The following is a 7,074-nucleotide window of genomic DNA, read 5'->3' on the forward strand; positions in this document are numbered from 1 at the left end:
ATCCTACCTTCCCAGGATATACAGGACACACAAGCTACTAAGAAGGTATGTCTTACTAACTCATGATAAGACTAACACTTAATATTTTCTAAATAATTTTCTATGAATAATGGAAAAGAGACCCAAGAAACAAGCCATACACATCATATACAAGATTCATTTTTAATGGATTTGATCGTCAAGTGCAAATTTGAGCATTATTTACAGGAGCTTTCTGTAGAGTTATTTCTGTTCAAATAAAACCAGACTCTCAAAATACAACATACGCCTGAACCTACTTGATTTTTTCCCCCTCCCTCTAGTTACCAAGGAATATCATATCTCAGATGCATGGCCTGCTATCACACTGGTCTTTAAAGAAAATAAAAAATGCATGTCATGGTCTGCAGCCCTTGCATGGATTTGAAGGATTTATACATTGTGCAGCTAGTATTTATCAGCTCTTGCCCACAAAACCTCCCATCTCATTTACCTCACAACTGGCAGCAATGCAGCATTATATTTGTAGGCAGACCTGTTGTTTGCAGTCCCAGCTCCCCGTCGTGCCACTCGGTGCTGTATACCCATGATTGTCAGAAGACAGACACCTAGAGGCGATTCTGCCGGAGTACTCCATACAGCTGCCCACGGAGCCAAGGGACTTTTCCAGACACGGGTTTCGGTGAGGTTGGCAGTATCATACCAATGATTCTACCACCAGCAAGAGTAATAAAGGCCATGGCCAGTGGAAGGAGAAAGGACAAGATGAGGAAGGTGAACAAGAAGGTATAATCCATGTTGCTTCCTAAGTTCTTCCTCACCAACTTTCCTGCACGGAAGATGCAGATCAACCCAGCATGCTCCAGGTGATGTCAATCCCTGGCGAGACCAAAACCACCTGGCCACTTATGGAGACTTATCACTCTTTATCCTGCCCACTGCCCCCTCCAGCACCAATGCATAAAGTCTGCCACTGGCAGGAGCCAGCTGCGGACTTCTTCGCCCCCGTGATTTGTGGACCGGAGAACATCACCCCGAGACGGTGCTCCCTGGCCTCCCCCACACCTGGAGGACCAGAGAACCTCGGCCCCGAGAGTGTATGCATATTTGCACAAAAGACTACTTCATGCAATTCTTGGCCTCATGTTTAATTACTTAGCTCTCCTAAACAAGCTACTAAATTAAAACAAAGTAGTGCCAAATTAATTTAAATTAAAACAGTTATATTGCAATGTTATTGTGAAACATTTAACTTTCTTAAGCGTAAAGTGTACTATCCCTTGCAGCTCAATAGAAACAACGATGTATTTCCTTGTAGTAATATGTGGAGTCAGAATGGGTTGTCCAATCTGGTTTAATCCCTGAGCAGCTATGTTAAAAGTTAACTTTTTTAAAAAGCCCAATAAAAAACTAAATACTGTATTAAAACTCTACCACAATGTTACAGTGATATACATGCTTCTGTACAGAAACATTAAAGCTACTTAGAAGCTGTTTACATCCTTTGCCTCTCAGAAAAAAAAAATATACATTTCTGGAAACTGTTCAGGTACTTACGCTGGACATAAATTACCCCGAGTTTTTTCTTTTTTCTCTGAGACAGTCTCGCACTGTCGGCCAGGCTGGAATGCAGTGGCTCAATCTTGGCTCACTGCAAACTCTGGGCTCTCTCCCATCTCCTGCCTGTGCCTCAAAGCCCCTGGTAGCTGCACTGGCAGTGCCACCACCCCGGCTAAGTTTTGTATTTTCAGAGACGGGGTTTTACCACGTTGGCCAGGCTGGTCTTGAACTTCTCAAGCAATCCACCCACCTTGGCTTCCCATCCAAATGCTGGGATTACAGGCATGAGGTGATCTGCCTGCCTCAGCCTCCCAAAGTGCTGGGATTACAGGTGTGAGCCAATCACGCCTGTTGAATTCCACAATTTTTTCTTTTTTCTTTTTTTACCAGCACTGTGAATGATTTACAATACTTTTCTTACTCAAGTGATCTAAACATCCTAATCCCTACTGCAAAACAAAAACAAAACAAAGTTTAAAAAAAATGTGGGAAACTTTTCAGAAAGTCAGCCATGGTAACAAGTCAGTAAGTGGAAGAACTGGTTCAAAGTTCAAGAATTCAGTAAGATAAGGTCAGCTGCGGCTCAATACCAGTGTCCAAAGTGTCTGAAGGCCGAGATGGCGGATCACAAGGTCAGGAGATCGGTGACCATGATGAAACTCGCCTCTACTAAAAATAGAAAAAATTAGCCGTGGGCTTAGTGGCGGGCGCCTGTAGTCCCAGCTACTCGGGAGGCTGAGGCAGGAGAATGGCGCGGAACCCGGGAGGCGGAGCTTGCAGTGAGCCGAAGATTGGCGCCCACTGCACTCCAGCCTACATAGAGCCAGACCTGGGCTCTCAAAAAAAAAAAAAAAAAAAAAAAAAAGAATTCAGTAAGATAAGGTATCTAGGAGCTGTCAGATCTTTCGCCCACATATAACCATTTCTGACAGAGCCCTAAACACTGAGAGCTTGACTGCGCAGGACCGTGGCTAGCGTTGGAAATAAAGACTCAGCTGGACTTGACATCCCCAACTCCGGACAGATGGGACTCCTGATGGGGCTGTTCCCCTCAGGCCACAGCTTCCAGAAACAGACCGCCCATGATCTCTGAAGAGCCTCTTGGGCAGTTTGGCCCCTGGTTATTGTTTTAATTTAAATTAATTTGGCACTAACTGTTTTGATTTAATTTAATGTAACTTAATTTAGGAGAGCTAAGTAATTAAACATGAGGCCAAAGTACATAAGAAAGTGGCAGTCTTTATTGCAATATATACACTCTCGACGAGGTCTTCTGGTCCCCTGCGTGGGGGGCCAGGGAAGTCGCTACCGGGCGCCTCGGTGATGTTCCGGGTCCACAAATGCAAATAAGAATACGCTGGCTTCCTGCCAGTGGCAGACTTTTATGCATTGGTACTGGAAGGGAGGGCAGGGCAGGATAAGGGCGATAGGGCTGCCCATAGGCTGCGGGGCCGGGTAAGTTTTGATCTCTTTCGGGATTGACATCACCTGGGAGCATGCTCGGTTGATCTGCATCTTCCGCATGCTGGAAAGTTGGTGAGGGAAGAACCCGAAGCAACAAGGGACTGCTCCATCTTGTTCACCTTCCTCCATCTTGTCCCTTTCCTCTCACCTGTCCAACCCTGCTGATTATTATAAGAATTTGTGGGCTGCCCTGTTCCAAGCCCCTGCTGTTAAGGGGCTGAGTTAGGGTCTGGAGGCTGGGCAGCCAAGTGGATGTGAGCACGGCTGAAGTGCACTCAGGTGATCTCTTGACCCGGCCTCTGTGAGAAATTTTGTATTAGAATGGGAGCAAGACATGCAACATAAGGCAGAGGATTATATGGGAATTAGGAATGCTTTGTCTGCCGTACTACAGGCAGTAGCCATAATCGGGTGGTCCGGGGTTAAGGGGCTTAAATATTGAAGCTTAGGGAAACCCCGATAATTAAGGGAAGAAAAATACCAGCTTTTGGATGTTATTAAGGAGCTTGAGCTAAGCTAGTTCAGGCCAATTCTCCTTCGCTATATAGGTTAAGCTAGGCACCAAAGATACCAGAACGCAAAGGGACTGTGATGGAGGTATATTAAGAGTTTTAGATAGAGTTTGGTTACACCTGCAAAGTAGCCTCCAACAGGGGCCGCCTGGGTCCTGTTGCTTGGAGCTTATGTGCAATTTCAAGGCCCAAAGGAGTCAAGTAGCAAAAAGGGTCTCTGTCTCACTCTGTCTCTTCATCTCTGTTCCTCCTGATCTCTGTCATCTCTGTCTCTCCCCACCTCTGTCTTCTCTGTCTCCTGACCTCCTGCTCACTCGGCACGCTCCCACCAACTCCCCTACCTCCTGGCTTCTCCCTATCTCTGACTCAACCAGGGACTGAGTGGCAGCAGAGATTCCTGCAGGTCTGGGGCTTCTACTGCCTTTCTGGTTACAGCCTCCTTCCCTTGTAATTCTGTCCCTCTCCATCCCTGCCCACTAAGTCCACACTCAGCCAGGTAGCAGGCATTAACCCCAAGTATGCAAATCCTGCAAAGTGCCCTGCATGACTGAGTGTATCTAGTTGTCTGTAGACCAGGCTTAGAATTCCATACAAAGTTAGGATTAGTAGGAGTAACTAGGGGAATTAGGAGGAACCACAATAATTAAGGGACAAAGGTGTGGAGGGTAAGTTCAACATTGCTGAAATCACAAAGGGCACCCTGCCAAGCTAGGGTCTCTATGAGAGTAAAAAGCCAAAGTTCCTACTGGTTGGGAGATGGGTCGAGAAGGAGGGTATCTATGGGGTTAAAAGTCAGTTAAGATGCAAAGCAATGGTGGGAGGAACTTAGAAAATTTGAGGGAGGGTGTTGGATCCTGAGTAGAACCTGGGCCACCTGGGAGAAAGGGAAGGGGAATAGATGGGTGTTTTGAGTTAGGTTAAGATGTTTTATCCCAAGAGGGGTGGGACAAGAGGGGCATGATGAGGAAAGAGGGCAGCACACAACCAGGCAGTAATTTAACACTAAACTACAGGGTTAGACGGTTTACCGCCTACCCCAACTACTGAGATAGTGGATGGCTGGCTAGGACCTCCATAGGTTGGCTTAAACAGAATAGGTAGCCCAGATGATGTAGGAGAAAAGAAATTGGCTTACCCGGCCATCTGTAGAGTTACTCCTAGGCTCGGGCGCAGGGTGACCAGGGTTCCTCGGAAAGGTGGGCAACCGGCCAGTCATCGCCCAGGTGTAGGAGCTGGAAAGGAGCCCGCCTTTGAGGAGAGGCACCCACGTTGAGGGCGCAATGCCCGCCCTTGCTGGCGGCAATCAGACTCCAGTGTCCTTCCTGTTGGGTTGGGTGCATAAGTGTGGTAGGCAGGCGTGATTTGACACCTTTTTTTCCCAATGCCCAGTTGTGCCACACTTAAAGCATGGACGAGACAGAGTGGTCAAGCTTGGCCTGGGACACTGGTTTGCCCATGTCCTGGTCTCCGTGATTTATAGCAGGAGTTCTGGGAGACTTGCCTCAGGTCTCTCCTGCGTCGGCAGAGGCAAGGCAACGCTTGGTTGAGTGGGCAGCCACTAGAGCTTGCCTGAAGCACAGCCCTTCTTTTTTCCCTTGTCTAGCTCTTGGCGGCCTCAGCTGCTGCTCTGAGCAAAACCTTAAAGGCCAATCTTCCTGTATAGGAGGTGAGGCCCACCCCAACCTTTTTGCTTGAACGGCGTGGAGCTGACTGGGATAAAATAGGAGGCTAGGACAGCTGCTCTGGCTGGGGAGGTGTGGTCACTCTGGCAATTGGGCCAGTGCCTCTGTGTAAGGCAATTTAGGCCAGCTGTCTCATCTGGGTGCTGGATGATTTCTTTAGTTTATCAAAATTCGACCACTTTGTTAGAGGCTGCCTGCATAATCGCCAAGAGACATTGAACCATAATGTCCTTCCTACGGCGCGCCAGTTGCCGCGGTTGGTAATCTCAATCTGTTTATGGACGGACAGCCATCTCTCCTAACAGGACACAGTGGGCGCTGATTAAATGCCATTTATCGTGCTGCTCATGCCGCACCCCTCTTTCCTCTGGGTTAAGAGGAAGTAAGAATGACATGTAAGTCATGCCAGTGTCATATGTTCTGGGCCTAGGTACCTAAAACTCTTGGAATATTAGGTGGGGTTGGCTGGAGAAGTCGCCAAGTCGTTCTTCAGTCGGAGCGCCCAGCGACGACCCCAAACTGCCCTTGGCTCCAGCAACTCTTGGGGTGGGGGAGGGGGCAACAAACTAGCAGGGAGGTTGGAACAGACTGACCAGTGGTGTGTTACATGCCATTCGGCAGAGGGGTTGAGGCAGGCTGACTGGTAGAGGGCTGATCATCGGGGCTGCCACCATGGTCTGGAGCTTAGTATGGATGGAAATGGGAGAGTAAGAGGAGTGGCTGAGGGAGGAAAATGGGAGGGGCAGTGGACCTATAGGGAGGGGTGGAGAGGAGGGCTGAAGGAGGAGGCCGGGAGGGGTGGTGGAAGTCCATAGGGAGGGGGTTGGAAATGGGAGGGAGGTCGCCGTCAAGCCGGCCCCATCTGGAAATGGAGGGTGGAGTCCTCCCTCAGTTGCTGGGAGGGGGAAATGCGGGGCCAAGTTTAGGTTGAAGGCCAAAGACCAAACACAACACCTACAGGTTCGGGCGAGCTAAGTCGTGAAAAGCCTTGGACATGTGGATAATTTCTGACCACTTTTCGAAAGCCTCTGCAGAAATTAGGAGATCTAATTAAAATTGCCATGTCTAAAGTGCCTTCAGGCGTCGCTGAGACTGGTTGTCAGTCTCAATGTTGGTGACTGGCCACGCACAGTGGATATGCACCACCGCCATTTAAGATCTTGCTGTAATTGTAAAGTTTTGAGATTAGTTAGAAGACACCTAGATAAGTGTCTCTAGGTATTTTAATGTGATTTCATTGCCTTCTCTCTATAGGCGAAACCGAACTCTACCTGGCTACAAAGCGTCCTTTGGAGCACTAGAGACCGGAGGCCCTGGAGCCGGAATGGGAGATTACCTCCAGGCGGACGCCTCCGCCCTGGACTGGTCTCACATGGACTGGAATGGAGTTCCTTTGGGCAGAGACGCCTCTACTCCGGGAACTTCTCCTGTGGGTCACCTGAGAACAGCACCCAAATGCTATAGACTTCTGGCCAAGGAGGCGAGAGGAGGAGGCAGAGCCCACCCCAGCAGGACTCTGGAGTGTTGCCTGTGTCCTGGTTCAAGGGGCGTGAAGGAGGAGGGGCTCCTCGGACCTTAGGGGGCCCTGAGGAGGGCCCTCCCCGGTTTCGCACCAACTGTTTTAATTTTAAATTAATTTGGTAATTCAACTGTTTTGATTTAATTTAATGTGTTCACCGGGGAGAGCTAAAGTACTGTAAACATGAGGCCAAAGTACATAAGAAAGTGGCAGTCTTTTTATTGTAAATATGCACACACTCGACTCCAGGTTCCTGGTCCTCAGGTAAATAGGAAGTCGCGCCGGCGCCGCGATGTTCTCCGTCCACAAATGCGGGGCCGGGCTAGGTCACGCTGGCTCTCTGCCAGTGGCAGACTTT

Source organism: Papio anubis, chromosome 17 (genome assembly GCF_008728515.1).
Source record: "Papio anubis isolate 15944 chromosome 17, Panubis1.0, whole genome shotgun sequence".
NCBI lineage: Eukaryota > Metazoa > Chordata > Mammalia > Primates > Cercopithecidae > Papio > Papio anubis.